The 9,651-nt window shown below is 39.4% G+C and overlaps 1 protein-coding gene across 19 annotated transcripts in view; it reads left to right on the top strand.

Annotated features, from left to right (window-relative positions):
• Positions 1-9,651, top strand: part of PTPRD (protein tyrosine phosphatase, receptor type, D) — an 865,179-nt gene that overhangs the window by 626,545 nt on the left and 228,983 nt on the right. The gene's annotated exons all lie outside the window — the stretch shown is intronic.

The following is a 9,651-nucleotide window of genomic DNA, read 5'->3' as shown; positions in this document are numbered from 1 at the left end:
GGGGCCCCCTCCCCCCCCCCCCCCAGTGCACAAATTTTTGTGCACCGGGCCTCTAGTGTACAATAGTAGGTAACATTTGGCTTCTAGTAACAAACCTGGCCATTTACTGAGTTCTTGCTACATGTCAGGCGCCGCACTTGTCTGGGCGTGTTCACTCACAAATTTTTGTGCACCGGGCCTCTAGTGTACTATAATAGGTAACATTTGGCTTCTAGTAACAAACCTGGCCATTTACTGAGTTCTTGCTACATGTCAGGCGCCGCACTTGTCTGGGCACCGTGTTCACTGCAGTAAGTTCTCTCTTATTACCCTTCCTCCCGAGGGCCCCTCATAATGTGCAGGTTACCAGTACCTCAGTTAACACAACCAAACTGCATTCGTCTGTTCACTTATTTCCACTGTGGCCCCAGTTCCCGTCGGGGCCCCTTCCTTTTGCTGTCCATTCCTTCCTTTACCACAAATGGTTGCCCATGATCATCAATGTCTGCTATAAGCTTTGCTCAGATGAAACGACCAGCATATTATTTTTTAATGAAAGAATTTAAAGGAATATAAGCATTGAAAGATGGTAAAGGTCACCTCAGGGCTTTTTGTTGGCCCAGGGTCCTAATTTACTTGCTGTTCACCTTTGTATGGTCAGTGACAGACACGGGTTCAGCTCTGTGACCTGGATCGTCACCACAGCCCCCTTACCAACCCAGAGGCTTTAATTTAAGGTTCCTCAAGCTTGGACCCTTACATATTTACACCTATCCAACATCCATTCCTGCATTCCACACCAGAGTCAGCACCCAGAACGAAGTGCATAGTGACAGTGGCCTTAATATTGCATATTGTGTATATGAAAGTGGGATTTCTTGGACAAGAAAGAAAATACATATTTGTCCCAGTAGATATAAGAAATGTAAAATACGCACATATATTGTACACACGGCCATATAATTAGCAGTTGCTGGTGAATGTCTGCCTTTAATACAGGTTTCCTTTGGTGGCCTTAAAATAAATTTCATATAGTCTGACTCATTTCTAAAGATTAAAAGCTCTTGATTGGCCACAGATACATTTTCTGTTGTTGTTAGTATATATCACACATTCAGGCACAGACTGCTAGAAAAGCATTTATGGTTAAGTTTATTTTTGGTGTTTTGCAACACCAGAAACACGGGTGAGTAACCAAACATGGCCTGACTGAGTTGTGACATATGTTCTACACGTGGTAAAGTTGAAGGCAGCCTAACAAACTAGATATATACATACACAAAATGTCTTCAATTTTTGCAATGACTTTCCGATACATTTTTAGCTTCCAATGACAGAGTAGTGTAAGAATAACAGACGTCTGAAGAAGGGTGAGAAAGCTGGGATTTTGGTCTTGTATTCAGCAAAACAATGCTCCAGCCCAGATGTTCTCCCAAAGGGTAGCATGCTCTTTCCAGATCAGCCAAGACACATTCTTCACATCCATCTGCCCCTGCTCCATGTCAGATGTGGCGATGTCTTCCCACATTTGCATCTGCCCTGACCCATTTCTGTATTTCCCTGCTGCCCCGAAGGTGGCAATAAAAGAGTCTAGGGTGGACCTTAATCTTCGTCAAGTGGCGAGCTTTTCAGTGGTATTTGTTGCCCACTTTTCATCTGTCTACACCCTGTGCTCAAGTGCTTCCCTACATGTATAGACTCTGTCTCTAGGTGGTGGGACATCCATTGACTACCTCACTGTCTTCCTGTGCATTGGGAGCTGCAGTGTAAGTTGTGTCTGGAATAGAAATAAAATCCCACTTCTGGGAGGTGTCCAAAGGAGGAGGATGTGAAACCGGATGGCAGCAAGGCTTAGGATACTCTTGCCAGTCAAAGCCAGTGCTTCCTCTGAGAAATTTGGATGGAGGATTTCACATCAAATTCTCCAGGGGAAGTCATGTGGATTAAAATAAAAATAAAATAACAAATTGAAAGCCACTGTCTTGCAGGAATAGCAATGTATGTACATGTATGTATGTGTAGATATAGATCTCCCTCTAAGCAGTAGGGTTTTTCAATAGTTAAGTCATATACTCATAGGTGTGAAGATATTTCAGTTTCAAGAGATTGGATTTTGATTCTGCGTGAGTTTACTCTCCCCACACCAAAGCCCGCAAAAATGATTTAAAAAACGTATAAAAACACAAATATGTTGGTGTGTTATGAGGTTTGTGAACTTAGATGCGCTTCATATATTTCTGTGATACCTCTATTACAGCTATTTCCAACTGGTGTGCTGCAAACATTTTTAAAGCTTGCAAATACCTGACTATTTAGTCAAGGGCACTGACCTCTTTTCCCTTAGATTGACAAAAAATGACAGCAGTCAATACAACAATAGTGGTCTGGTGTGAATGAATCAAAATATATCTTACTTTTTGTCAGATCAGCAAAAGGTATAGTTTTGATGTGCTGTGGAATTTTAGTAATTACTTTGTGTGCCATGAGATGAAAAAGTTTGAAAATCACTGCTCTGTAGTACTTAATCTAACAGGTCAAAATAAACAAATATTTGTTGGACAATGTATAGATTCCTGTCCCAGAATTAACTTTATTTCTCAGCATAATCATTATAAAATTATAGCTCAGTGAATACGTAGTCATTAAATTCACCTCAATACATGTTACAATTGGTTAGCCTCTCACTCCGTGTCCACATTTTAAACGATTACAGAATAGGTGTTACCATAGCTCTTTGGGTGGCCTCTTTGTCAGTCAAACCAAAGTAGTTGCTGCTATCTTTCTAGACTATTCGCATACCTCTCTGCATACCCTACACATGGTACACTCCCAAATTAAGTAACTTGACCAATGGTTTTTCATGGCTACATTTAGCAGGTGCACAAGAAATTCGCTTTCTCTATTTGAAAATGTTCTCTATTAAGACATATTTCTATGCTATAAAAACTGAAGAAAATAACTTTATCCCATTTCCAACCTTAGGTTTCTTTCTATTATTTAAAGCATAACTCAAAACCTTCCCTGCTAATAGAGCTTTGCTTTTGTAATCATCTCCTTCTTGGCTATAATCTCTGATCCTTTTCCCTCTGTATGTTTAGGACCCCCTGCATCTTCTCTCTCACATTACAGTGTACACGGCCCACCTCCTTAATTGAGGGTTTTCACTTAACTGAGAATTGCCAGGCTAACAACAAGGCCACACCTTATTAAAAGTTATGTACTGTCTCTGAGCCCATTAATACATCATAAGAATGAGGGATCTTACAGGGTCTTGTGGCTATTAAATGATCATACATTTTACAGTGCCCAGCCTTGTACCTGTCATAAACGTATACCTTGGTCCCCCTCTCCCATTTCTTTTCTAAATCTGTCTTGTTTATCACGACTTTCTCCTGGTAGGTGGTACAGTGGTTTGCAGAGAGTATCATTCTAGCAAATGACTGGTAAGTGAAGGATTGAGCTAATTAAGAATGGAATTAATGCATTTCACCTCTTCAACCCTCCAGAAAATAAGTGGAAGCAAAATAATATGCTGCTTGTTTCTGTGCCACACCAGGTGACGCAGGCCCACGGTTTGGGATGTTCCAAGCTGTTCAAGGTTAGAGCAACTCTACAGAGACTATTTTCTGTTTCCCTAGAGGGCTTTCTTGTAGTTGTATTTTTTGTGTGTGTGTCTTCCGTTATTTCTGTAAAGAAACAGCTTAAGAAAAACCTTTGTAGCTTTTTTAAGTTGATTGAGGATCAGAGTTCAGTTGGTGTTTGTGGAATGCCATACTAAATCTTGTAAAGCAAGAATTTGTGTTTTGCCCACCTCTTGGTTACAAGAAGATTAACATGGCAACCATCCTAATAATTCTCACATTCTGTGGTTCAGTTGGGCAGTTATACTAGTCTGGGTCAGCTTGACTGATGCATCTTGGCTCACCCATGCCTCTGTGGTCATGTGGCGAGTGGTTGATGGCTAGCTAATAGTGGAATACACTCATCCACGTACCAGGGGATGGCAGACTATTGGCTTTGGCGAACAGAGGCAATTAGAAAGGTGTTTTCTTTGTGTGTTTGTTTGTTTTGCAGGGTGTTCATTGTAGCGTTTACCAGGGCAGCCCCAAAGCTCAATGACATGCCAAATATCTGCTTATATCACATTTACGAATGTCCTACTGTCTTCAGCAGGTCATGTGGCCAACTCAGATTCAGAGTTTATAACCATTTCCAGTCTGCCACACAGGACAGATGGAGGCCTAAGCATTCTTTTGTTCATGTTTGGTTTGCTCTTGCCTCCAACATTATACATGATCTTTTCAGAGAAGGATAGTCTTATGTATTCAGTCCTTCAGACCTCGCCATTGTGCATGCTGCCCAGCCCCTTGTCTAGTTGGGATTCCTGTGGCTTGGCCCTCCCTTTATCATCACGAGTCTTCTCGGGAAGCTGCAAGAATGTCTCAGGATCTTATCTCCAGCCTCTGAGTGGTGCAGTGAAGTGGGCTGGTGGCAATGCCTCTGTCTGCCTCCCAGGCACTTTAGTGAGCCTTCTTTTCTCAGCCCTCTGGGAGAAAATGGCTGGCAAATCCTAGGAACACAAGTCATATTCTCTCAAACTCTCTCATTTTGCTCAATACTGACACAGCAAGGAAAGAAACTTGCTATCGCTCTCTATTTCAAGCAGATACCCCAAACTGTACCACGAGTCTCCCTGAGAGAAAGAAGCCTGCACTTTCTGAGTATCTATTGACTTTTTCTTTCCCTGTCATGTAGAGATTAGAGATTGGCCAAAGGGATTGGACTGGGGGTTCCTTGGGTCATTATTGGTAATAGGTCACTTCTGTCACCTCTTAGAAGTCCTGAAAGGAGGAGCCTGTTTCCATCACCTGTCCAGGTCATTGATAGAGTCTTTGAAAATAAGGAGTGTGGTAGGGAAAGGGCACTACCACTAGGCTTCAACTTAGGTCTTAGTTACAATTGAAATACCATCAGAAAAGTTCTACTCAAATCTCAAGATGCATTATTTTATCCATATTTGCTTAGTTCAACGCATGGTCTTCTCTTTATTGGGAACAGGCTGGCTGGATCCCATTTCTAGTTTCATCTATTCCAGGGCTTGATTCTGCCGATGGTGTTTCAATGAAGTCTGTGCATGTTTGTTTCAAACAAAAAGAGTTGTTGCTTTGAGTGGCACTCAGAGTCAACTTTTTTGGGATCTTCATTATGCTTGGAAATTTGAATTATTACAGCTATAAATTCTGCAGAAATGTTGTTAGCAATTTTCAGGGAATGCCAATTAATGATTTTGCTTTGTAGTGAAGTGATTGAAAACGATCATTTCATCTCCCACACAGGTTGGGAACTAAAGCCATTTATTATAACTGGTTCTTCAGTCTGCTAAGTAATTGTCAGTCTTGGATCCTTGTTGTTAATCTTTTAGGAATCATTAATCTTTGTGTGTTTTTTTTGTATTTGGGTGTGTTTTTTTAACAGAATATAGTGGAAAATGAAAAAAGACCTGTTGTACACTCTCTTATCTATAACAATGATGGTTTTTATTACTGAAAACAAGAAATTGATGTGATATGGAGCATAGAGGAATGGAATTACGTGAGTTTAAATTATAAAAACTTGAATGTCACTTGATGGAGAATAGTTATATAAAGGAGACATTTTCCTTATGTGGCTTCTAGATTTGGGGAAAATGAATGACAAAATATGTTTTACTATGAACCATGAGGGCATTAAGATTATTTAAGAGATTACAGTCATTGGAAAAATGTATCTTTTGGAATAATTAGTAAATGAGAGAGAAAATGCTCAAAGGAAATAAGGTATCTATTGAGCAAAATCTATCCCCAAGTTATAGTCTGACTGATGCTTTTATAGGAACTTTTCCATCCAGGTACCAAACACATGTCAGGAATGGAGTTTATTCTACCTTACTTCCAAGGCAGAATTGGTTGTGCTGAATAATTGTTATGGCAGCTACAGAATAAGCTCACTATCAAAGGCAAGCATATGGAAAAAATATTCTTTTCATACCCTGCTCTGGTATTACGGTTTTCATAGTTCTCTAGTTTCAGTGGCTTGACTCCTGGCTAAACTAGCAGAACAGTGAACACTAGATCTGAATGTCTTGGGTATTCTTGTCAGGAACTCTCTACGTCAGCTCTTTAGACCACGGTAACCAGTGTATCTTTCAAGACATCTTAGGATGTATTTTTATACTATAAATTATATAGTATCCTATTTCTGGTTTTCTCTTTGATAAAGATTTAGCTGTAGTTACGTGACTGAAAAATATGGTGTCTTCTTAAATGAGATATTATTCTTACCACACACTGTGCTGGAGAATATATATTCATATCAACACATGTATGTATGTGTTAAAGTGGATGAATTGCCAAGCAGGTCTTTAGCCAACTGAAATATTAGTTGTACTTAAAATATGTATTTGAGGGCCACTGCTTATAGATGATGTAGAATATATATTTTTTATTTTGCTTTTTACCTGATACAATGTGGTAGGACAGTTGTAATTCTTTACTCTATGACATGTCTACTTTAGAACACCATTTATCCATCAAATCATTTAATGCAATGCCTCAAATATGGAAGGTACCGTATGCGTGTAAAATGCATGTGATTAAGTGCATACATTGAAATGTAGGTCTCTTTATTATTTTTTTTATTAGAGAGAGAGAGAGAGAGAGAAAGAGAGATTTGTTGTTCAACTAATTTATGCATTCATTGGTTGCTTTTTATATGTGCCCAGACGGGGGATTGAAGCTGCAACCTTGGCATGTTAGGACAGCACTCTAACCAATTGAACAAACCAGACAGGGCAAAAATGTATGTTTCTTAGTATAAATACCAGAGCAACATATAAGATTAGAGAACATGAAGAACACATTTTTGTGTACAGAGAATTATTTTTTTAACAACATAGATTAAGCCTTCAAATTTTCAAAATCCTTGAAATACAATTAAAGTGGAGAGGCCATCTGTTTCCCTCACCTCTGAATGATTCCTTGTTATGGTTTTTGCTCTGAGCTTGGTTCTGCTCAAGTTAATCAATAGTGTTGACATTAGTCTTGCACTCCTAAATTAACTTCAGTGGCCCCTTTAAATCTCCTTTCAGGTGTTTCATAAGGGATTAGTATGTGAACATTGATCTGAATGTAGATATGCTAAATGAAAGTGCTTGAAACATTGGTACCTTTTTTGCATGATGAAGTGAGAGATAAGAATTGCATCCTTGTTTTGGAATCATTAAAATAACAGCAGTTGGCTTGATATTCTAAGTTAACATTAGAGGGGTTTTTTTTTGTTTGTTTGTTTTCTTGCTAATTTACAACTTGAATCATTTTGTACTCCCTATTCAGAAATTTTCCTTCCGGGTTTATTTTTTCATTTATTTTGTTTTACTTCATTTTCTGTCTCAAAATTTGCATCATATTCTCATGTGCCCTCCCTTACAAGACAAATATTCACACATTTTTATCTATATTTATAGTCTGCAACTCTTAAAATGTAATTATTATTTTTTTATTTAATAGAAATTAGCAAAATTGTTACTCTATGAAAAAATACTTGAGCATTTGTCAACGGTTTGTTTCACTTACAGACAAAGCATGCAAAAGTATCCCATGTGATAAGCTGAATTAAATTTCTATAAAACAAATTAGACTTACTTTAGGAAATTATTTCATCATGCTAAAATCCTTAAATCTGGTTATTACTAATACTCTTCTCACTGTAAATTCTTCCCTTGGTCATCTCTTCCATCCATTTGATTTCAACTATCACTTTCACATGTATGATACTCAAAATTACATGTTAAATCTTGAGTTCTCCTATTAGGTAACATCACCCATCCTTGCCTATGCGCGACTGTTCACCAGGAGACTAGAAACTTGAGATTTACCTTTACCACAGTTGTTTCCCCTTAAACAAAACAAACACAGTGGGGCCTTCTCTTATGAGTGTCCCGACTAAAAAGTTTTTTGAGATACCAGCTGTCTCTCAGCGGATTTTTTGCATTGAGTTGACAGAGTAATTTGAGTTAACGAGCTCCTTAAGGAGCTCCTTAACGAGCTCGGTCTCCGAAGGAATTAAACTCGTAAGTCAAGGCCCCACTGTACTTCCTAAACCTTCCTAAATTTCCCCAATGTGTATCTAGCATCCTCACTTCCATTCTCTTCCCATAATGATATCCAAACACAGATATCTTTATCTTGCATTACAAGAAGTACAGCCTCTGATCTTGTTCTTTGTGCCCGATCACTAAACTCCTTTGACCAAGGTGTGTTTTAGAACATGAAAAGTTTCTTCTATCTTTCTTGGTTCAAAAAATATCCACCTCCATACTGCTTACCAAATAAACCCTACAACCCTTCTGGCTTCTCACATTTGGGCCCTGTTGACAATCTCTGCCTCAAGCTTCCACATGTTTTCCCACACAGTCCTCCCAACTCCATCCCCAAACAAAAGCACCCAAGCTGGGCCACACTTCACACTGAATGCACCATGTAGGTAGTATATCTGCACCTTCATCATACTTTTCCTGTGCCTTGAAGGTTCTTAACACATTCCTGGCTATCAGCATTCTATTCATGCTCTTAGTCCTGGCTTCCCAGAGCCCAGCAAAATTCATTACTCACCCCTTTGTACTCCCTTAGCAGTTAATTGTTTCATAAATTTTCTCTGTTCACATGCATGTTTCCACCATTATATTGTAAGGCCTTTGAGGGACTGTTCTTGGAGCCTTCAAGTGCTAACCGGTGTTTGATGTAGAGAATTTGAGAAGTGTTTAACCAATGGTTATTAAATTGAACAAATAGTACTTATATTTAGTGTTATATGTGAATATGATTTTCTGTAGGTAATATAAGAATGTGCTCTATACAGACTTGCTGAGTATATTTTTATACATTTGTTCAATTTTATTATGGGCTGAATATTTTAATTAAAGTGACTTACCTGAAAAAGAAATAAAATGCTTAAGCCACTCTGTCTTTTTATACTTCTCTCCATCCTTTCTTCCTTTTCCCCCCATTTTTTATGCCTTACTCTCAGGGAAGCTCGCTGTAATGAGGTTGGATGTGGTTTATCATAACTTTAACATTTCTCATAGACTGTTGTGGGCAATATGGATTGGTTTGTGTGGGTATTTCTTGACTTCTTGGAGATCAGTTCTTTTGTTCAATATATATTTTTGAAAGATCTGATTTACAATATTTATATATCTGTGTCTATTATCACCTTGCTTCAAAGGGATATACAATTAATTTACAAAGGAATGTTAACTATACTAATAAAAGGGTAATATGCTAATTAGACCGGGAGACCTTCCTGACAAAGCCATGGTGGCAGGGCCGAGGCAGAGGCAGTTAGGGGTGATCAGGCCGGCAGTGGGAGGCAGTTGGGGCAAACAGGCCAGCAGGGGGTAGTTGGGGGCAAGCTGGCTGGCAGGGGGGAGCAAGTTGGGGGCAATCAGACCAGCAGGGAGGCAGTTGGGGGTGAGCAGGCCAGCAGGGGGTGGCAGTTGGGGCAAGCAGGCCAGCAGGCAGGTGAGTGGTTAGGGGCAATCATGCAGGTAGGCTGGTGAGCGGTTAGGAGCCAGCAGTCCCTGATTGTGAGAGGGATGTCCGACTGCCGGTTTAGGCCCACAGGGATTGGGCCTAA

The sequence above is a fragment of the Myotis brandtii genome, unplaced genomic scaffold (assembly GCF_000412655.1).
Source record: "Myotis brandtii unplaced genomic scaffold, ASM41265v1 scaffold606, whole genome shotgun sequence".
Classification (NCBI taxonomy): Eukaryota; Metazoa; Chordata; class Mammalia; order Chiroptera; family Vespertilionidae; genus Myotis; species Myotis brandtii.
The sequence above is the reverse complement of the archived record's forward strand: the minus strand, read 5'-3'. Positions and strand labels throughout refer to the sequence as shown.